Raw genomic sequence first — 18,433 nt, forward strand, 5'->3', positions numbered from 1 at the left:
GCATAACAAAGGTACACGCAGAAGATCCTCACATGTCGTGGCTCACTGGAGTACAATAAGACACATTCAGGAAAATACTGTTCCCGCCCGGGATCGAACCGGGGACCTTCTGCGTGTGAAGCAGACGTGATAACCGCTACACTACGGTAACTGCGCACGTGAGGAGTCCATCCCCGTTCACTCGAAATTACCTCAGCCTCTCTCCGTGCGCGAATTCACACGCGACGGTTCCTTTGACAGCCTGGAAACCATCACAGCCGAGGGCTCAAGAAGTCTTCGGGTGCTCGAGAGGGTGTCTGCCGTAGCACCCCTAACGAGATAGCGGCGTTTCCCGCAGTCGTGATTGCAAATCATAGCAGCAAAAGCAATCACTTTCTTAGCAGCAGGGAGTGGGAGCCCAGCGGCAGCTCTACATGAAGGTACCAATAGCCCAGGAAGGCCGCCGACCGCGGGAATTCGCGCCGCCCCCATCCCGCCAGCCTACACGAGACTTTCCAGAGCACCCTGGACCACATCGAGGGACCCAGTGCACTGAAATAATAGTCATTTGCCACGTCAGATGGCTCGTTGGTCTAGGGGTATGATTCTTGCTTTGGGTGCAGGAGGTCCCGGGTTCAAATCCCGGAAGAGCCCTACCGTTTTGTGCAAACTGATCGCACGTGAGTGGCTGAGTCGACGCAAAATGCTCGGCGGCAGTATCAAATGAATTTCATATTTGATGTGAGCAATTGACACTCTGATCCGACGTGTGAAGGCGATTACGAAGGTTTTTGGGTACAGATGGTAGCAGATGCATGTTACTATGTCTTGTTTTTAATGATGAAAAAGTGTTTCCGCCCGGGATCGAACCGGGGACCTTCTGCGTGTTAGGCAGACGTGATAACCGCTACACCACGGAAACTACTTGTGTGCGCCTTACTTTAGAGACAAGTCGTGCTGGTGTTGTCATCGTTACTAAAAAATTAAATAAATGCGCTACTTGCATAACAAAGGTACATGCAGAAGATCCTCACATGTCGTGGCTCACTTGAGTACAATAAGACACATTCAGGAAAATACTGTTCCCGCCCGGGATCGAACCGGGGACCTTCTGCGTGTGAAGCAGACGTGATAACCGCTACACTACGGTAACTGCGCACGTGAGGAGTCCATCTCCGTTCACTCGAAATTAGCTCAGCTTCACTCCCGTCCGCGAATTCACTCGCGACGGTTCTTTTGACAGCCTGGAAACCATCACAGCCGAGGGCTCAAGAAGTCTTCGGGGTGCTCGAGAGGGTGTCTGCCGTAGCACCCCTAACGGGATAGCGGCGTTTCCTGCAGTCGTGATTGCAAGTCATAGCAGCAAAAGCAATCACTTTCTTAGCAGCAGGGAGTGCGAGCCCAGCGGCAGCTCTACATGAAGGTACCAATAGCCCAGGAAGGCCGCCGACCGCGGGAATTCGCGCCGCCCCCATCCCGCCAGCCTACACGAGACTTTCCAGAGCACCCTGGACCACATCGAGGGACCCAGTGCACTGAAATAATAGTCATTAGACACGTCAGATGGCTCGTTGGTTTAGGTGTATAATTCCTGCTTTGGGTGCAGGAGGTCCCGGCTTCAAATCCCGGACGAGCGCTAGCGTTTTGTGCAAACTGATCGCACGTGAGTGGCTGAGTCGACGCAAAATGCTCGGCGTCAGTATCAAATGAATTTCATATTTGATGTGAGCAATTGACACTGATCTGACGTGTGAAGGCGATTACGAAGGTTTTTGGGTACAGATGGTAGCAGATGCATGTTACTATGTCTTGTTTTTAATGATAAAAAAGTGTTTCCGCCCGGGATCGAAACGGGGAGGTTCTGCGTGTCAGGCAGACGTGATAACCGCTACACCACGGAAACTACTTACGTGCGCCTTACTTTAGAGACAACTCGTGCTGGTGTTGTCATCGTTACTAAAAAATTAAATAAATGCGCTACTTGCATAACAAAGGTACACGCAGAAGATCCTCACATGTCGTGGCTCACTGGAGTACAATAAGACACATTCAGGAAAATACTGTTCCCACCCGGGATCGAACCGGGGACCTTCTGCGTGTGAAGCAGACGTGATAACCGCTACACTACGGTAACTGCGCACGTGAGGAGTCCATCCCCGTTCACTCGAAATTACCTTAGCCTCTCTCCGTGCGCGAATTCACACGCGACGGTTCCTTTGACAGCCTGGAAACCATCACAGCCGAGGGCTCAAGAAGTCTTCGGGTGCTCGAGAGGGTGTCTGCCGTAGCACCCCTAACGAGATAGCGGCGTTTCCTGCAGTCGTGATTGCAAGTCATAGCAGCAAAAGCAATCACTTTCTTAGCAGCAGGAAGTGCGAGCCCAGCGGCAGCTCTACATGAAGGTACCAATAGCCCAGGAAGGCCGCCGACCGCGGGACTCGCGCCGCCCCCATCCCGCCAGCCTACACGAGACTTTCCAGAGCACCCTGGACCACATCGAGGGACCCAGTGCACTGAAATAATAGTCATTCGCCACGTCATATGGCTCGTTGGTCTAGGGGTATGATTCTTGCTTTGGGTGTAGGTGGTCTCGGGTTCAAATCCCGGACGAGCCCTACCGTTTTGTGCAAACTGATCGCACGTGAGTGGCCGAGTCGACGCAAAATGCTCGGCGTCAGTATCAAATGAATTTCATATTTGATGTGAGCAATTGACACTGATCTGACGTGTGAAGGCGATTACGAAGGTTTTTGGGTACAGATGGTAGCAGATGCATGTTAGTATGTCTTGTTTTTAATGATAAAAAAGTGCTTCCGCCCGGGATCGAAACGGGGACGTTCTGCGTGTGAAGCAGACGTGATAACCGCTACACTACGGTAACTGCGCACGTGAGAAGTCCATCTCCGTTCACTCGAAATTACCTCAGCCTCACTCCCGTCCGCGAATTCACTCGCGACTGTTCTTTTGACAGCCTGGAAACCATCACAGCCGAGGGCTCAAGAAGTCTTCGGGGTGCTCGAGAGGGTGTCTGCCGTAGCACCCCTAACGGGATAGCGGCGTTTCCTGCAGTCGTGATTGCAAGTCATAGCAGCAAAAGCAATCACTTTCTTAGCAGCAGGGAGTTCGAGCCCAGCGGCAGCTCTACATGAAGGTACCAATAGCCCAGGAAGGCCGCCGACCGCGGGAATTCGCGCCGCCCCCATCCCGCCAGCCTACACGAGACTTTCCAGAGCACCCTGGACCACATCGAGGGACCCAGTGCACTGAAATAATAGTCATTAGCCACGTCAGATGGCTCGTTGATTTAGGTGTATAATTCCTGCTTTGGGTGCAGGAGGTCACGGCTTCAAATCCCGGACGAGCGCTAGCGTTTTGTGCAAACTGATCGCACGTGAGTGGCTGAGTCGACGCAAAATGCTCGGCGTCAGTATCAAATGAATTTCATATTTGATGTGACCAATTGACACTGATCTGACGTGTGAAGGCGATTACGAACGTTTTTGGTTACAGATGGTAGCAGATGCATGTTAGTATGTCTTGTTTTTAATGATAAAAATGTGTTTCCGCCCGGGATCGAAACGGGGAGGTTCTGCGTGTCAGGCAGACGTGATAACCGCTACACCACGGAAACTACTTGCGTGCGCCTTACTTTAGAGACAACTCGTGCTGGTGTTGTCATCGTTACTAAAAAATTAAATAAATGCGCTACTTGCATAACAAAGGTACATGCAGAAGATCCTCACATGTCGTGGCTCACTGGAGTACAATACGACACATTCACTAAAATACTGTTCCCGCCCGGGATCAAACCGGGGAACTTCTGCGTGTGAAGCAGACGTGATAACCGCTACACTACGGTAACTGCGCACGTGAGGAGTCCATCTCCGTTCACTCGAAATTACCTCAGCCTCACTCCCGTCCGCGAATTCACTCGCGACGGTTCTTTTGACAGCCTGGAAACCATCACAGCCGAGGGCTCAAGAAGTCTTCGGGGTGCTCGAGAGGGTGTCTGCCGTAGCACCCCTAACGAGATAGCGGCGTTTCCTGCAGTCGTGATTGCAAGTCATAGCAGCAAAAGCAATCACTTTCTTAGCAGCAGGGAGTTCGAGCCCAGCGGCAGCTCTACATGAAGGTACCAATAGCCCAGGAAGGCCGCCGACCGCGGGAATTCGCGCCGCCCCCATCCCGCCAGCCTACACGAGACTTTCCAGAGCACCCTGGACCACATCGAGGGACCCAGTGCACTGAAATAATAGTCATTACCCACGTCAGATGGCTCGTTGGTTTAGGGGTATAATTCCTGCTTTGGGTGGAGGAGGTCCCGGCTTCAAATCCCGGACGAGCGCTAGCGTTTTGTGCAAACTGATCGCACGTGAGTGGCTGAGTCGACGCAAAATGCTCGGCGTCAGTATCAAATGAATTTCATATTTGATGCGACCAATTGACACTGATCTGACGTGTGAAGGCGATTACGAAGGTTTTTATTTACAGATGGTAGCAGATGCATGTTACTATGTCTTGTTTTTAATGATAAGAAAGTGTTTCCGCCCGGGATCGAAACGGGGAGGTTCTGCGTGTCAGGCAGACGTGATAACCGCTACACCACGGAAACTACTTGCGTGCGCCTTACTTTAGAGACAACTCGTGCTGGTGTTGTCATCGTTACTAAAAAATTAAATAAATGCGCTACTTGCATAACAAAGGTACATGCAGAAGATCCTCACATGTCGTGGCTCACTGGAGTACAATACGACACATTCAGGAAAATACTGTTCCCGCCCGGGATCGAACCGGGGACCTTCTGCGAGTGAAGCAGACGTGATAACCGCTACACTACGATAACTGCGCACGTGAGGAGTCCATCTCCGTTCACTCGAAATTACCTCAGCCTCACTCCCGTCCGCGAATTCACTCGCGACGGTTCTTTTGACAGCCTGGAAACCATCACAGCCGAGGGCTCAAGAAGTCTTCGGGGTGCTCGAGAGGGTGTCTGCCGTAGCACCCCTAACGGGATAGCGGCGTTTCCTGCAGTCGTGATTGCAAGTCATAGCAGCAAAAGCAATCACTTTCTTAGCAGCAGGGAGTGCGAGCCCAGCGGCAGCTCTACATGAAGGTACCAATAGCCCAGGAAGGCCGCCGACCGCGGGAATTCGCGCCGCCCCCATCCCGCCAGCCTACACGAGACTTTCCAGAGCACCCTGGACCACATCGAGGGACCCAGTGCACTGAAATAATAGTCATTAGACACGTCAGATGGCTCGTTGGTTTAGGTGTATAATTCCTGCTTTGGGTGCAGGAGGTCCCGGCTTCAAATCCCGGACGAGCGCTAGCGTTTTGTGCAAACTGATCGCACGTGAGTGGCTGAGTCGACGCAAAATGCTCGGCGTCAGTATCAAATGAATTTCATATTTGATGTGAGCAATTGACACTGATCTGACGTGTGAAGGCGATTACGAAGGTTTTTGGGTACAGATGGTAGCAGATGCATGTTACTATGTCTTGTTTTTAATGATAAAAAAGTGTTTCCGCCCGGGATCGAAACGAGGAGGTTCTGCGTGTCAGGCAGACGTGATAACCGCTACACCACGGAAACTACTTACGTGCGCCTTACTTTAGAGACAACTCGTGCTGGTGTTGTCATCGTTACTAAAAAATTAAATAAATGCGCTACTTGCATAACAAAGGTACACGCAGAAGATCCTCACATGTCGTGGCTCACTGGAGTACAATAAGACACATTCAGGAAAATACTGTTCCCGCCCGGGATCGAACCGGGGACCTTCTGCGTGTGAAGCAGACGTGATAACCGCTACACTACGGTAACTGCGCACGTGAGGAGTCCATCCCCGTTCACTCGAAATTACCTCAGCCTCTCTCCGTGCGCGAATTCACACGCGACGGTTCCTTTGACAGCCTGGAAACCATCACAGCCGAGGGCTCAAGAAGTCTTCGGGTGCTCGAGAGGGTGTCTGCCGTAGCACCCCTAACGAGATAGCGGCGTTTCCCGCAGTCGTGATTGCAAATCATAGCAGCAAAAGCAATCACTTTCTTAGCAGCAGGGAGTGGGAGCCCAGCGGCAGCTCTACATGAAGGTACCAATAGCCCAGGAAGGCCGCCGACCGCGGGAATTCGCGCCGCCCCCATCCCGCCAGCCTACACGAGACTTTCCAGAGCACCCTGGACCACATCGAGGGACCCAGTGCACTGAAATAATAGTCATTTGCCACGTCAGATGGCTCGTTGGTCTAGGGGTATGATTCTTGCTTTGGGTGCAGGAGGTCCCGGGTTCAAATCCCGGAAGAGCCCTACCGTTTTGTGCAAACTGATCGCATGTGAGTGGCTGAGTCGACGCAAAATGCTCGGCGGCAGTATCAAATGAATTTCATATTTGATGTGAGCAATTGACACTCTGATCCGACGTGTGAAGGCGATTACGAAGGTTTTTGGGTACAGATGGTAGCAGATGCATGTTACTATGTCTTGTTTTTAATGATGAAAAAGTGTTTCCGCCCGGGATCGAACCGGGGACCTTCTGCGTGTTAGGCAGACGTGATAACCGCTACACCACGGAAACTACTTGTGTGCGCCTTACTTTAGAGACAAGTCGTGCTGGTGTTGTCATCGTTACTAAAAAATTAAATAAATGCGCTACTTGCATAACAAAGGTACATGCAGAAGATCCTCACATGTCGTGGCTCACTGGAGTACAATAAGACACATTCAGGAAAATACTGTTCCCGCCCGGGATCGAACCGGGGACCTTCTGCGTGTGAAGCAGACGTGATAACCGCTACACTACGGTAACTGCGCACGTGAGGAGTCCATCTCCGTTCACTCGAAATTACCTCAGCTTCACTCCCGTCCGCGAATTCACTCGCGACGGTTCTTTTGACAGCCTGGAAACCATCACAGCCGAGGGCTCAAGAAGTCTTCGGGGTGCTCGAGAGGGTGTCTGCCGTAGCACCCCTAACGGGATAGCGGCGTTTCCTGCAGTCGTGATTGCAAGTCATAGCAGCAAAAGCAATCACTTTCTTAGCAGCAGGGAGTGCGAGCCCAGCGGCAGCTCTACATGAAGGTACCAATAGCCCAGGAAGGCCGCCGACCGCGGGAATTCGCGCCGCCCCCATCCCGCCAGCCTACACGAGACTTTCCAGAGCACCCTGGACCACATCGAGGGACCCAGTGCACTGAAATAATAGTCATTAGACACGTCAGATGGCTCGTTGGTTTAGGGGTATAATTCCTGCTTTGGGTGCAGGAGGTCCCGGCTTCAAATCCCGGACGAGCGCTAGCGTTTTGTGCAAACTGATCGCACGTGAGTGGCTGAGTCGACGCAAAATGCTCGGCGTCAGTATCAAATGAATTTCATATTTGATGTGAGCAATTGACACTGATCTGACGTGTGAAGGCGATTACGAAGGTTTTTGGGTACAGATGGTAGCAGATGCATGTTACTATGTCTTGTTTTTAATGATAAAAAAGTGTTTCCGCCCGTTATCGAAACGGGGAGGTTCTGCGTGTCAGGCAGACGTGATAACCGCTACACCACGGAAACTACTTACGTGCGCCTTACTTTAGAGACAACTCGTGCTGGTGTTGTCATCGTTACTAAAAAATTAAATAAATGCGCTACTTGCATAACAAAGGTACACGCAGAAGATCCTCACATGTCGTGGCTCACTGGAGTACAATAAGAAACATTCAGGAAAATACTGTTCCCGCCCGGGATCGAACCGGGGACCTTCTGCGTGTGAAGCAGACGTGATAACCGCTACACTACGGTAACTGCGCACGTGAAAAGTCCATCCCCGTTCACTCGAAATTACCTCAGCCTCACTCCCGTCCGCGAATTCACTCGCGACGGTTCTTTTGACAGCCTGGAAACCATCACAGCCGAGGGCTCAAGAAGTCTTCGGGGTGCTCGAGAGGGTGTCTGCCGTAGCACCCCTAACGGGATAGCGGCGTTTCCTGCAGTCGTGATTGCAAGTCATAGCAGCAAAAGCAATCACTTTCTTAGCAGCAGGGAGTGCGAGCCCAGCGGCAGCTCTACATGAAGGTACCAATAGCCCAGGAAGGCCGCCGACCGCGGGAATTCGCGCCGCCCCCATCCCGCCAGCCTACACGAGACTTTCCAGAGCACCCTGGACCACATCGAGGGACCCAGTGCACTGAAATAATAGTCATTAGACACGTCAGATGGCTCGTTGGTTTAGGTGTATAATTCCTGCTTTGGGTGCAGGAGGTCCCGGCTTCAAATCCCGGACGAGCGCTAGCGTTTTGTGCAAACTGATCGCACGTGAGTGGCTGAGTCGACGCAAAATGCTCGGCGTCAGTATCAAATGAATTTCATATTTGATGTGAGCAATTGACACTGATCTGACGTGTGAAGGCGATTACGAAGGTTTTTGGGTACAGATGGTAGCAGATGCATGTTACTATGTCTTGTTTTTAATGATAAAAAAGTGTTTCCGCCCGGGATCGAAACGGGGAGGTTCTGCGTGTCAGGCAGACGTGATAACCGCTACACCACGGAAACTACTTACGTGCGCCTTACTTTAGAGACAACTCGTGCTGGTGTTGTCATCGTTACTAAAAAATTAAATAAATGCGCTACTTGCATAACAAAGGTACACGCAGAAGATCCTCACATGTCGTGGCTCACTGGAGTACAATAAGACACATTCAGGAAAATACTGTTCCCGCCCGGGATCGAACCGGGGACCTTCTGCGTGTGAAGCAGACGTGATAACCGCTACACTACGGTAACTGCGCACGTGAGGAGTCCATCCCCGTTCACTCGAAATTACCTCAGCCTCTCTCCGTGCGCGAATTCACACGCGACGGTTCCTTTGACAGCCTGGAAACCACCACAGCCGAGGGCTCAAGAAGTCTTCGGGTGCTCGAGAGGGTGTCTGCCGTAGCACCCCTAACGAGATAGCGGCGTTTCCCGCAGTCGTGATTGCAAATCATAGCAGCAAAAGCAATCACTTTCTTAGCAGCAGGGAGTGCGAGCCCAGCGGCAGCTCTACATGAAGGTACCAATAGCCCAGGAAGGCCGCCGACCGCGGGAATTCGCGCCGCCCCCATCCCGCCAGCCTACACGAGACTTTCCAGAGCACCCTGGACCACATCGAGGGACCCAGTGCACTGAAATAATAGTCATTAGACACGTCAGATGGCTCGTTGGTTTAGGTGTATAATTCCTGCTTTGGGTGCAGGAGGTCCCGGTTTCAAATCCCGGACGAGCGCTAGCGTTTTGTGCAAACTGATCGCACGTGAGTGGCTGAGTCGACGCAAAATGCTCGGCGTCAGTATCAAATGAATTTCATATTTGATGTGAGCAATTGACACTGATCTGACGTGTGAAGGCGATTACGAAGGTTTTTGGGTACAGATGGTAGCAGATGCATGTTACTATGTCTTGTTTTTAATGATAAAAAAGTGTTTCCGCCCGGGATCGAAACGGGGAGGTTCTGCGTGTCAGGCAGACGTGATAACCGCTACACCACGGAAACTACTTACGTGCGCCTTACTTTAGAGACAACTCGTGCTGGTGTTGTCATCGTTACTAAAAAATTAAATAAATGCGCTACTTGCATAACAAAGGTACACGCAGAAGATCCTCACATGTCGTGGCTCACTGGAGTACAATAAGACACATTCAGGAAAATACTGTTCCCGCCCGGGATCGAACCGGGGACCTTCTGCGTGTGAAGCAGACGTGATAACCGCTACACTACGGTAACTGCGCACGTGAGGAGTCCATCCCCGTTCACTCGAAATTACCTCAGCCTCTCTCCGTGCGCGAATTCACACGCGACGGTTCCTTTGACAGCCTGGAAACCACCACAGCCGAGGGCTCAAGAAGTCTTCGGGTGCTCGAGAGGGTGTCTGCCGTAGCACCCCTAACGAGATAGCGGCGTTTCCCGCAGTCGTGATTGCAAATCATAGCAGCAAAAGCAATCACTTTCTTAGCAGCAGGGAGTGCGAGCCCAGCGGCAGCTCTACATGAAGGTACCAATAGCCCAGGAAGGCCGCCGACCGCGGGAATTCGCGCCGCCCCCATCCCGCCAGCCTACACGAGACTTTCCAGAGCACCCTGGACCACATCGAGGGACCCAGTGCACTGAAATAATAGTCATTAGACACGTCAGATGGCTCGTTGGTTTAGGTGTATAATTCCTGCTTTGGGTGCAGGAGGTCCCGGTTTCAAATCCCGGACGAGCGCTAGCGTTTTGTGCAAACTGATCGCACGTGAGTGGCTGAGTCGACGCAAAATGCTCGGCGTCAGTATCAAATGAATTTCATATTTGATGTGAGCAATTGACACTGATCTGACGTGTGAAGGCGATTACGAAGGTTTTTGGGTACAGATGGTAGCAGATGCATGTTACTATGTCTTGTTTTTAATGATAAAAAAGTGTTTCCGCCCGGGATCGAAACGGGGAGGTTCTGCGTGTCAGGCAGACGTGATAACCGCTACACCACGGAAACTACTTACGTGCGCCTTACTTTAGAGACAACTCGTGCTGGTGTTGTCATCGTTACTAAAAAATTAAATAAATGCGCTACTTGCATAACAAAGGTACACGCAGAAGATCCTCACATGTCGTGGCTCACTGGAGTACAATAAGACACATTCAGGAAAATACTGTTCCCGCCCGGGATCGAACCGGGGACCTTCTGCGTGTGAAGCAGACGTGATAACCGCTACACTACGGTAACTGCGCACGTGAGGAGTCCATCCCCGTTCACTCGAAATTACCTCAGCCTCTCTCCGTGCGCGAATTCACACGCGACGGTTCCTTTGACAGCCTGGAAACCATCACAGCCGAGGGCTCAAGAAGTCTTCGGGTGCTCGAGAGGGTGTCTGCCGTAGCACCCCTAACGAGATAGCGGCGTTTCCCGCAGTCGTGATTGCAAATCATAGCAGCAAAAGCAATCACTTTCTTAGCAGCAGGGAGTGCGAGCCCAGCGGCAGCTCTACATGAAGGTACCAATAGCCCAGGAAGGCCGCCGACCGCGGGAATTCGCGCCGCCCCCATCCCGCCAGCCTACACGAGACTTTCCAGAGCACCCTGGACCACATCGAGGGACCCAGTGCACTGAAATAATAGTCATTTGCCACGTCAGATGGCTCGTTGGTCTAGGGGTATGATTCTTGCTTTGGGTGCAGGAGGTCCCGGGTTCAAATCCCGGAAGAGCCCTACCGTTTTGTGCAAACTGATCGCACGTGAGTGGCTGAGTCGACGCAAAATGCTCGGCGGCAGTATCAAATGAATTTCATATTTGATGTGAGCAATTGACACTCTGATCCGACGTGTGAAGGCGATTACGAAGGTTTTTGGGTACAGATGGAAGCAGATGCATGTTACTATGTCTTGTTTTTAATGATGAAAAAGTCTTTCCGCCCGGGATCGAACCGGGGACCTTCTGCGTGTTAGGCAGACGTGATAACCGCTACACCACGGAAACTACTTGTGTGCGCCTTACTTTAGAGACAAGTCGTGCTGGTGTTGTCATCGTTACTAAAAAATTAAATAAATGCGCTACTTGCATAACAAAGGTACATGCAGAAGATCCTCACATGTCGTGGCTCACTGGAGTACAATACGACACATTCAGGAAAATACTGTTCCCGCCCGGGATCGAACCGGGGACCTTCTGCGTGTGAAGCAGACGTGATAACCGCTACACTACGGTAACTGCGCCCGTGAGGAGTCCATCTCCGTTCACTCGAAATTACCTCAGCCTCACTCCCGTCCGCGAATTCACTCGCGACGGTTCTTTTGACAGCCTGGAAACCATCACAGCCGAGGGCTCAAGAAGTCTTCGGGGTGCTCGAGAGGGTGTCTGCCGTAGCACCCCTAACGGGATAGCGGCGTTTCCTGCAGTCGTGATTGCAAGTCATAGCAGCAAAAGCAATCACTTTCTTAGCAGCAGGGAGTGCGAGCCCAGCGGCAGCTCTACATGAAGGTACCAATAGCCCAGGAAGGCCTCCGACCGCGGGAATTCGCGCCGCCCCCATCCCGCCAGCCTTCACGAGACTTTCCAGAGCACCCTGGACCACATCGAGGGACCCAGTGCACTGAAGTAATAGTCATTCGCCACGTCAGATGGCTCGTTGGTCTAGGGGTGTGATTCTTGCTTTGGGTGCAGGAGGTCTCGGGTTCAAATCCCGGACGAGCCCTACCGTTTTGTGCAAACTGATCGCACGTGAGTGGCCGAGTCGACGCAAAATGCTCGGCGTCAGTATCAAATGAATTTCATATTTGATGCGACCAATTGACACTGATCTGACGTGTGAAGGCGATTACGAAGGTTTTTGGGTACAGATGGAAGCAGATGCATGTTACTATGTCTTGTTTTTAATGATAAAAAAGTGTTTCCGCCCGGGATCGAAACGGGGACCTTCTGCGTGTTAGGCAGACGTGATAACCGCTACACCACGGAAACTACTTGTGTGCGCCTTACTTTAGAGACAACTCGTGCTGGTGTTGTCATCGTAACAAAAGAATTAAATAAATGCGCTACTTGCAGAACAAAGGTACATGCAGAAGATCCTCACATGTCGTGGCTCACTGGAGAACAATACGACATAGGCAGGAAATTGATGTTCCCGCCCTGGATCGAACCGGGGACCTTCTGCGTGTGAAGCAGACGTGATAACCGCTACACTACGGAAACTGCGGACTTGAGGAGTCCATCTCCGTTCACTCGAAATTACCTCAGCCTCACTCCCGTCCGCGAATTCACTCGCGACGGTTCTTTTGACAGCCTGGAAACCATCACAGCCGAGGGCTCAAGAAGTCTTCGGGGTGCTCGAGAGGGTGTCTGCCGTAGCACCCCTAACGGGATAGCGGCGTTTCCTGCAGTCGTGATTGCAAGTCATAGCAGCAAAAGCAATCACTTTCTTAGCAGCAGGGAGTGCGAGCCCAGCGGCAGCTCTACATGAAGGTACCAATAGCCCAGGAAGGCCTCCGACCGCGGGAATTCGCGCCGCCCCCATCCCGCCAGCCTACACGAGACTTTCCAGAGCACCCTGGACCACATCGAGGGACCCAGTGCACTGAAGTAATAGTCATTCGCCACGTCAGATGGCTCGTTGGTCTAGGGGTGTGATTCTTGCTTTGGGTGCAGGAGGTCTCGGGTTCAAATCCCGGACGAGCCCTACCGTTTTGTGCAAACTGATCGCACGTGAGTGGCCGAGTCGACGCAAAATGCTCGGCGTCAGTATCAAATGAATTTCATATTTGATGTGAGCAATTGACACTGATCTGACGTGTGCAGGCGATTACGAAGGTTTTTGGGTACAGATGGTAGCAGATGCATGTTAGTATGTCTTGTTTTTAATGATAAAAAAAGTGTTTCCGCCCGGGATCGAAACGGGGACCTTCTGCGTGTTAGGCAGACGTGATAACCGCTACACTACGGTAACTGCGCACGTGAGAAGTCCATCCCCGTTCACTCGAAATTACCTCAGCCTCTCTCCGTGCGCGAATTCACACGCGACGGTTCCTTTGACAGCCTGGAAACCATCACAGCCGAGGGCTCAAGAAGTCTTCGGGGTGCTCGAGAGGGTGTCTGCCGTAGCACCCCTAACGAGATAGCGGCGTTTCCCGCAGTCGTGATTGCAAGTCATAGCAGCAAAAGCAATCACTTTCTTAGCAGCAGGGAGTGCGAGCCCAGCTTCAGTATCAAATGAATTTCATACTTGATGTGAGCAATTGACACTGATCTGACGTGTGAAGGCGATTACGAAGGTTTTTGGGTACAGATGGTAGCAGATGCATGTTAGTATGTCTTGTTTTTAATGATAAAAAAAAGTGTTTCCGCCCGGGATCGAAACGGGGACCTTCTGCGTGTTAGGCAGACGTGATAACCGCTACACCACGGAAACTACTTGTGTGCGCCTTACTTTAGAGACAACTCGTGCTGGTGTTGTCATCGTAACTAAAAAATTAAATAAATGCGCTACTTGCAGAACAAAGGTACATGCAGAAAATCCTCACATGACGTGGCTCACTGGAGTACAATGCGACACAGGCAAGAAAATACTGTTCCCGCCCGGGTTCGAACCGGGGACCTTCTGCGTGTAAAGCAGACGTGATAACCGCTACACTACGGAAACTGCGGACGGGAGGAGTCCATCCCCGTTCACTCGAAATTATCTCAGCCTCTCTCCCGTCCGCGAATGCACACGCGACGGTTCTTTTGACAGCCTGGAAACCATTACAGCCGAGGGCTCAAGAAGTCTTCGGGGTGCTCGAGAGGGTGTCTGCCGTAGCACCCCTAACGAGATAGCGGCGTTTCCCGCAGTCGTGATTGCAAGTCATAGCAGCAAAAGCAATCACTTTCTTAGCAGCAGGGAGTGCGAGCCCAGCGTCAGTATCAAATGAATTTCATATTTGATGTGAGCAATTGACACTGATCTGACGTGTGAAGGCGATTACGAAGGTTTTTGGGTACAGATGGTAGCAGATGCATGTTAGTATGTCTTGTTTTTAATGATAAAAAAAAGTGTTTCCGCCCGGGATCGAAACGGGGACCTTCTGCGTGTTAGGCAGACGTGATAACCGCTACACCACGGAAACTACTTGTGTGCGCCTTACTTTAGAGACAACTCGTGCTGGTGTTGTCATCGTAACTAAAAAATTAAATAAATGCGCTACTTGCAGAACAAAGGTACATGCAGAAGATCCTCACATGACGTGGCTCACTGGAGTACAATGCGACACAGGCAAGAAAATACTGTTCCCGCCCGGGATCGAACCGGGGACCTTCTGCGTGTAAAGCAGACGTGAGAACCGCTACACTACGGAAACTGCGGACGAGAGGAGTCCATCCCCGTTCACTCGAAATTATCTCAGCCTCTCTCCCGTCCGCGAATGCACACGCGACGGTTCTTTTGACAGCCTGGAAACCATTACAGCCGAGGGCTCAAGAAGTCTTCGGGGTGCTCGAGAGGGTGTCTGCCGTAGCACCCCTAACGAGATAGCGGCGTTTCCCGCAGTCGTGATTGCAAGTCATAGCAGCAAAAGCAATCACTTTCTTAGCAGCAGGGAGTGCGAGCCCAGCGTCAGTATCAAATGAATTTCATATTTGATGTGAGGAATTGACACTCTGATCCGACGTGTGAAGGCGATTACGAAGGTTTTTGGGTACAGATGGAAGCAGATGCATGTTACTATGTCTTGTTTTTAATGATGAAAAAGTGTTTCCGCCCGGGATCGAACCGGGGACCTTCTGCGTGTTAGGCAGACGTGATAACCGCTACACCACGGAAACTACTTGTGTGCGCCTTACTTTAGAGACAAGTCGTGCTGGTGTTGTCATCGTTACTAAAAAATTAAATAAATGCGCTACTTGCATAACAAAGGTACATGCAGAAGATCCTCACATGTCGTGGCTCACTGGAGTACAATAAGACACATTCAGGAAAATACTGTTCCCGCCCGGGATCGAACCGGGGACCTTCTGCGTGTGAAGCAGACGTGATAACCGCTACACTACGGTAACTGCGCACGTGAGCAGTCCATCTCCGTTCACTCGAAATTACCTCAGCCTCACTCCCGTCCGCGAATTAACTCGCGACGGTTCTTTTGACAGCCTGGAAACCATCACAGCCGAGGGCTCAAGAAGTCTTCGGGGTGCTCGAGAGGGTGTCTGCCGTAGCACCCCTAACGGGATAGCGGCGTTTCCTGCAGTCGTGATTGCAAGTCATAGCAGCAAAAGCAATCACTTTTTTAGCAGCAGGGAGTGCGACCCCAGCGGCAGCTCTACATGAAGGTACCAATAGCCCAGGAAGGCCGCCGACCGCGGGAATTCGCGCCGCCCCCATCCCGCCAGCCTACACGAGATTTTCCACAGCACCCTGGACCACATCGAGGGACCCAGTGCACTGAAATTATAGTCATTCGCTATGTCAGATGGCTCGTTGGTCTAGGGGTATGATTCCTGTTTAGGGTGCAGGAGGTCCCGGGTTCAAATCGCGGACGAGCCCTAGCGTTTTGTGCAAACTGATCGCACGTGAGTGGCTGAGTCGACGCAAAATGCTCGGCGGCAGTATCAAATGAATTTCATATTTGATGTGAGCAATTGACACTCTGATCCGACGTGTGAAGGCGATTACGAAGGTTTTTGGGTACAGATGGAAGCAGATGCATGTTACTATGTCTTGTTTTTAATGATGAAAAAGTGTTTCCGCCCGGGATCGAACCGGGGACCTTCTGCGTGTTAGGCAGACGTGATAACCGCTATACCACGGAAACTACTTGTATGCGCCTTACCTTAGAGGCAACTCCTGCTGATGTTGTCATCGTAACTAAAAAATTAAATAAATGCGCTACTTGCATAACAAAGGTACATGCAGAAGATCCTCACATGTCGTGGCTCACTGGAGTACAATACGACATATTCAGGAAAATACTGTTCCCGCCCGGGATCGAACCGGGGACCTTCTGCGTGTGAAGCAGACGTGACAACCGCTACACTACGGAAACTGCGGACGTGAGGAGTCCATCCCCGTTCCCTCGAAATTACCTCAGCCTCACTCCCGTCCGCGAATTCACTCGCGACGGTTCTTTTGACAGCCTGGAAACCATCACAGCCGAGGGCTCAAGAAGTCTTCGGGGTGCTCGAGAGGGTGTCTGCCGTAGCACCCCTAACGGGATAGCGGCGTTTCCTGCAGTCGTGATTGCAAGTCATAGCAGCAAAAGCAATCACTTTCTTAGCAGCAGGGAGTGCGAGCCCAGCGTCAGTATCAAATGAATTTCATATTTGATGTGAGCAATTGACACTGATCTGACGTGTGAAGGCGATTACGAAGGTTTTTGGGTACAGATGGTAGCAGATGCATGTTAGTATGTCTTGTTTTTAATGATAAAAAAAAGTGTTTCCGCCCGGGATCGAAACGGGGACCTTCTGCGTGTTAGGCAGACGTGATAACCGCTACACCACGGAAACTACTTGTGTGCGCCTTACTTTAGAGACAACTCATGCTGGTGTTGTCATCGTAACTAAAAAATTAAATAAATGCGCTACTTGCAGAACAAAGGTACATGCAGAAGATCCTCACATGACGTGGCTCACTGGAGTACAATGCGACACAGGCAAGAAAATACTGTTCCCGCCCGGGATCGAACCGGGGACCTTCTGCGTGTAAAGCAGACGTGATAACCGCTACACTACGGAAACTGCGGACGGGAGGAGTCCATCCCCGTTCACTCGAAATTACCTCAGCCTCTCTCCCGTCCGCGAATGCACACGCGACGGTTCTTTTGACAGCCTGGAAACCATTACAGCCGAGGGCTCAAGAAGTCTTCGGGGTGCTCGAGAGGGTGTCTGCCGTAGCACCCCTAACGAGATAGCGGCGTTTCCCGCAGTCGTGATTGCAAGTCATAGCAGCAAAAGCAATCACTTTCTTAGCAGCAGGGAGTGCGAGCCCAGCGTCAGTATCAAATGAATTTCATATTTGATGTGAGGAATTGACACTCTGATCCGACGTGTGAAGGCGATTACGAAGGTTTTTGGGTACAGATGGAAGCAGATGCATGTTACTATGTCTTGTTTTTAATGATGAAAAAGTGTTTCCGCCCGGGATCGAACCGGGGACCTTCTGCGTGTTAGGCAGACGTGATAACCGCTACACCACGGAAACTACTTGTGTGCGCCTTACTTTAGAGACAAGTCGTGCTGGTGTTGTCATCGTTACTAAAAAATTAAATAAATGCGCTACTTGCATAACAAAGGTACATGCAGAAGATCCTCACATGTCGTGGCTCACTGGAGTACAATAAGACACATTCAGGAAAATACTGTTCCCGCCCGGGATCGAACCGGGGACCTTCTGCGTGTGAAGCAGACGTGATAACCGCTACACTACGGTAACTGCGCACGTGAGCAGTCCATCTCCGTTCACTCGAAATTACCTCAGCCTCACTCCCGTCCGCGAATTCACTCGCGACGGTTCTTTTGACAGCCTGGAAACCATCACAGCCGAGGGCTCAAGAAGTCTTCGGGGTGCTCGAGAGGGTGTCTGCCGTAGCACCCCTAACGGGATAGCGGCGTTTCCTGCAGTCGTGATTGCAAGTCATAGCAGCAAAAGCAATCACTTTTTTAGCAGCAGGGAATGCGAGCCCAGCGGCAGCTCTACATGAAGGTACCAATAGCCCAGGAAGGCCGCCGACCGCGGGAATTCGCGCCGCCCCCATCCCGCCAGCCTACACGAGATTTTCCACAGCACCCTGGACCACATCGAGGGACCCAGTGCACTGAAATTATAGTCATTCTCTATGTCAGATGGCTCGTTGGTCTAGGGGTATGATTCCTGCTTAGGGTGCAGGAGGTCCCGGGTTCAAATCGCGGACGAGCCCTAGCGTTTTGTGCAAACTGATCGCACGTGAGTGGCTGAGTCGACGCAAAATGCTCGGCGGCAGTATCAAATGAATTTCAT

General features: G+C 51.5%; 43 non-coding genes across 43 annotated transcripts; 5 read left to right on the forward strand and 38 right to left on the reverse strand.

The window, feature by feature from the left end:
• Window positions 1-78: 78 nt before the first annotated feature.
• Window positions 79-151, reverse strand: Trnav-cac (transfer RNA valine (anticodon CAC)). The gene has a single exon. It is a non-coding gene; the product is annotated as a tRNA-Val (tRNA).
• Window positions 152-561: 410 nt separating this feature from the next.
• Trnap-ugg (transfer RNA proline (anticodon UGG)) lies at window positions 562-633 on the forward strand. Its single transcript has one exon. It is a non-coding gene; the product is annotated as a tRNA-Pro (tRNA).
• A 195-nt stretch (window positions 634-828) lies between these two features.
• On the reverse strand, window positions 829-901 carry Trnav-aac (transfer RNA valine (anticodon AAC)). The gene has a single exon. It is a non-coding gene; the product is annotated as a tRNA-Val (tRNA).
• A 158-nt stretch (window positions 902-1,059) lies between these two features.
• Trnav-cac (transfer RNA valine (anticodon CAC)) lies at window positions 1,060-1,132 on the reverse strand. The gene has a single exon. It is a non-coding gene; the product is annotated as a tRNA-Val (tRNA).
• A 677-nt stretch (window positions 1,133-1,809) lies between these two features.
• Trnav-gac (transfer RNA valine (anticodon GAC)) lies at window positions 1,810-1,882 on the reverse strand. Its single transcript has one exon. It is a non-coding gene; the product is annotated as a tRNA-Val (tRNA).
• A 158-nt stretch (window positions 1,883-2,040) lies between these two features.
• Window positions 2,041-2,113, reverse strand: Trnav-cac (transfer RNA valine (anticodon CAC)). Its single transcript has one exon. It is a non-coding gene; the product is annotated as a tRNA-Val (tRNA).
• A 1,424-nt stretch (window positions 2,114-3,537) lies between these two features.
• On the reverse strand, window positions 3,538-3,610 carry Trnav-gac (transfer RNA valine (anticodon GAC)). Its single transcript has one exon. It is a non-coding gene; the product is annotated as a tRNA-Val (tRNA).
• Window positions 3,611-3,768: 158 nt separating this feature from the next.
• Trnav-cac (transfer RNA valine (anticodon CAC)) lies at window positions 3,769-3,841 on the reverse strand. Its single transcript has one exon. It is a non-coding gene; the product is annotated as a tRNA-Val (tRNA).
• A 677-nt stretch (window positions 3,842-4,518) lies between these two features.
• On the reverse strand, window positions 4,519-4,591 carry Trnav-gac (transfer RNA valine (anticodon GAC)). Its single transcript has one exon. It is a non-coding gene; the product is annotated as a tRNA-Val (tRNA).
• A 158-nt stretch (window positions 4,592-4,749) lies between these two features.
• Trnav-cac (transfer RNA valine (anticodon CAC)) lies at window positions 4,750-4,822 on the reverse strand. The gene has a single exon. It is a non-coding gene; the product is annotated as a tRNA-Val (tRNA).
• A 677-nt stretch (window positions 4,823-5,499) lies between these two features.
• On the reverse strand, window positions 5,500-5,572 carry Trnav-gac (transfer RNA valine (anticodon GAC)). The gene has a single exon. It is a non-coding gene; the product is annotated as a tRNA-Val (tRNA).
• A 158-nt stretch (window positions 5,573-5,730) lies between these two features.
• Window positions 5,731-5,803, reverse strand: Trnav-cac (transfer RNA valine (anticodon CAC)). Its single transcript has one exon. It is a non-coding gene; the product is annotated as a tRNA-Val (tRNA).
• A 410-nt stretch (window positions 5,804-6,213) lies between these two features.
• On the forward strand, window positions 6,214-6,285 carry Trnap-ugg (transfer RNA proline (anticodon UGG)). Its single transcript has one exon. It is a non-coding gene; the product is annotated as a tRNA-Pro (tRNA).
• A 195-nt stretch (window positions 6,286-6,480) lies between these two features.
• Window positions 6,481-6,553, reverse strand: Trnav-aac (transfer RNA valine (anticodon AAC)). Its single transcript has one exon. It is a non-coding gene; the product is annotated as a tRNA-Val (tRNA).
• A 158-nt stretch (window positions 6,554-6,711) lies between these two features.
• On the reverse strand, window positions 6,712-6,784 carry Trnav-cac (transfer RNA valine (anticodon CAC)). Its single transcript has one exon. It is a non-coding gene; the product is annotated as a tRNA-Val (tRNA).
• A 412-nt stretch (window positions 6,785-7,196) lies between these two features.
• Window positions 7,197-7,269, forward strand: Trnap-ugg (transfer RNA proline (anticodon UGG)). The gene has a single exon. It is a non-coding gene; the product is annotated as a tRNA-Pro (tRNA).
• Window positions 7,270-7,461: 192 nt separating this feature from the next.
• Trnav-gac (transfer RNA valine (anticodon GAC)) lies at window positions 7,462-7,534 on the reverse strand. Its single transcript has one exon. It is a non-coding gene; the product is annotated as a tRNA-Val (tRNA).
• Window positions 7,535-7,692: 158 nt separating this feature from the next.
• Window positions 7,693-7,765, reverse strand: Trnav-cac (transfer RNA valine (anticodon CAC)). Its single transcript has one exon. It is a non-coding gene; the product is annotated as a tRNA-Val (tRNA).
• Window positions 7,766-8,442: 677 nt separating this feature from the next.
• Window positions 8,443-8,515, reverse strand: Trnav-gac (transfer RNA valine (anticodon GAC)). Its single transcript has one exon. It is a non-coding gene; the product is annotated as a tRNA-Val (tRNA).
• A 158-nt stretch (window positions 8,516-8,673) lies between these two features.
• Window positions 8,674-8,746, reverse strand: Trnav-cac (transfer RNA valine (anticodon CAC)). Its single transcript has one exon. It is a non-coding gene; the product is annotated as a tRNA-Val (tRNA).
• A 675-nt stretch (window positions 8,747-9,421) lies between these two features.
• Trnav-gac (transfer RNA valine (anticodon GAC)) lies at window positions 9,422-9,494 on the reverse strand. Its single transcript has one exon. It is a non-coding gene; the product is annotated as a tRNA-Val (tRNA).
• A 158-nt stretch (window positions 9,495-9,652) lies between these two features.
• Window positions 9,653-9,725, reverse strand: Trnav-cac (transfer RNA valine (anticodon CAC)). The gene has a single exon. It is a non-coding gene; the product is annotated as a tRNA-Val (tRNA).
• Window positions 9,726-10,400: 675 nt separating this feature from the next.
• Trnav-gac (transfer RNA valine (anticodon GAC)) lies at window positions 10,401-10,473 on the reverse strand. Its single transcript has one exon. It is a non-coding gene; the product is annotated as a tRNA-Val (tRNA).
• Window positions 10,474-10,631: 158 nt separating this feature from the next.
• On the reverse strand, window positions 10,632-10,704 carry Trnav-cac (transfer RNA valine (anticodon CAC)). Its single transcript has one exon. It is a non-coding gene; the product is annotated as a tRNA-Val (tRNA).
• Window positions 10,705-11,114: 410 nt separating this feature from the next.
• On the forward strand, window positions 11,115-11,186 carry Trnap-ugg (transfer RNA proline (anticodon UGG)). The gene has a single exon. It is a non-coding gene; the product is annotated as a tRNA-Pro (tRNA).
• Window positions 11,187-11,379: 193 nt separating this feature from the next.
• Window positions 11,380-11,454, reverse strand: Trnav-aac (transfer RNA valine (anticodon AAC)). Its single transcript has one exon. It is a non-coding gene; the product is annotated as a tRNA-Val (tRNA).
• A 158-nt stretch (window positions 11,455-11,612) lies between these two features.
• On the reverse strand, window positions 11,613-11,685 carry Trnav-cac (transfer RNA valine (anticodon CAC)). The gene has a single exon. It is a non-coding gene; the product is annotated as a tRNA-Val (tRNA).
• A 677-nt stretch (window positions 11,686-12,362) lies between these two features.
• On the reverse strand, window positions 12,363-12,435 carry Trnav-aac (transfer RNA valine (anticodon AAC)). Its single transcript has one exon. It is a non-coding gene; the product is annotated as a tRNA-Val (tRNA).
• A 158-nt stretch (window positions 12,436-12,593) lies between these two features.
• On the reverse strand, window positions 12,594-12,666 carry Trnav-cac (transfer RNA valine (anticodon CAC)). The gene has a single exon. It is a non-coding gene; the product is annotated as a tRNA-Val (tRNA).
• A 678-nt stretch (window positions 12,667-13,344) lies between these two features.
• Trnav-aac (transfer RNA valine (anticodon AAC)) lies at window positions 13,345-13,417 on the reverse strand. The gene has a single exon. It is a non-coding gene; the product is annotated as a tRNA-Val (tRNA).
• A 389-nt stretch (window positions 13,418-13,806) lies between these two features.
• Window positions 13,807-13,879, reverse strand: Trnav-aac (transfer RNA valine (anticodon AAC)). Its single transcript has one exon. It is a non-coding gene; the product is annotated as a tRNA-Val (tRNA).
• Window positions 13,880-14,037: 158 nt separating this feature from the next.
• Trnav-uac (transfer RNA valine (anticodon UAC)) lies at window positions 14,038-14,110 on the reverse strand. The gene has a single exon. It is a non-coding gene; the product is annotated as a tRNA-Val (tRNA).
• A 390-nt stretch (window positions 14,111-14,500) lies between these two features.
• On the reverse strand, window positions 14,501-14,573 carry Trnav-aac (transfer RNA valine (anticodon AAC)). Its single transcript has one exon. It is a non-coding gene; the product is annotated as a tRNA-Val (tRNA).
• A 158-nt stretch (window positions 14,574-14,731) lies between these two features.
• On the reverse strand, window positions 14,732-14,804 carry Trnav-uac (transfer RNA valine (anticodon UAC)). Its single transcript has one exon. It is a non-coding gene; the product is annotated as a tRNA-Val (tRNA).
• Window positions 14,805-15,194: 390 nt separating this feature from the next.
• On the reverse strand, window positions 15,195-15,267 carry Trnav-aac (transfer RNA valine (anticodon AAC)). Its single transcript has one exon. It is a non-coding gene; the product is annotated as a tRNA-Val (tRNA).
• Window positions 15,268-15,425: 158 nt separating this feature from the next.
• Trnav-cac (transfer RNA valine (anticodon CAC)) lies at window positions 15,426-15,498 on the reverse strand. The gene has a single exon. It is a non-coding gene; the product is annotated as a tRNA-Val (tRNA).
• A 679-nt stretch (window positions 15,499-16,177) lies between these two features.
• Trnav-aac (transfer RNA valine (anticodon AAC)) lies at window positions 16,178-16,250 on the reverse strand. Its single transcript has one exon. It is a non-coding gene; the product is annotated as a tRNA-Val (tRNA).
• Window positions 16,251-16,408: 158 nt separating this feature from the next.
• Window positions 16,409-16,481, reverse strand: Trnav-cac (transfer RNA valine (anticodon CAC)). The gene has a single exon. It is a non-coding gene; the product is annotated as a tRNA-Val (tRNA).
• Window positions 16,482-16,871: 390 nt separating this feature from the next.
• On the reverse strand, window positions 16,872-16,944 carry Trnav-aac (transfer RNA valine (anticodon AAC)). The gene has a single exon. It is a non-coding gene; the product is annotated as a tRNA-Val (tRNA).
• Window positions 16,945-17,102: 158 nt separating this feature from the next.
• On the reverse strand, window positions 17,103-17,175 carry Trnav-uac (transfer RNA valine (anticodon UAC)). Its single transcript has one exon. It is a non-coding gene; the product is annotated as a tRNA-Val (tRNA).
• A 390-nt stretch (window positions 17,176-17,565) lies between these two features.
• Window positions 17,566-17,638, reverse strand: Trnav-aac (transfer RNA valine (anticodon AAC)). Its single transcript has one exon. It is a non-coding gene; the product is annotated as a tRNA-Val (tRNA).
• A 158-nt stretch (window positions 17,639-17,796) lies between these two features.
• Trnav-cac (transfer RNA valine (anticodon CAC)) lies at window positions 17,797-17,869 on the reverse strand. Its single transcript has one exon. It is a non-coding gene; the product is annotated as a tRNA-Val (tRNA).
• Window positions 17,870-18,281: 412 nt separating this feature from the next.
• Window positions 18,282-18,353, forward strand: Trnap-agg (transfer RNA proline (anticodon AGG)). The gene has a single exon. It is a non-coding gene; the product is annotated as a tRNA-Pro (tRNA).
• Window positions 18,354-18,433: the final 80 nt, after the last annotated feature.

The sequence above is a fragment of the Schistocerca gregaria genome, chromosome 2 (genome assembly GCF_023897955.1).
Source record: "Schistocerca gregaria isolate iqSchGreg1 chromosome 2, iqSchGreg1.2, whole genome shotgun sequence".
In the NCBI taxonomy this organism is placed as follows: Eukaryota; Metazoa; Arthropoda; class Insecta; order Orthoptera; family Acrididae; genus Schistocerca; species Schistocerca gregaria.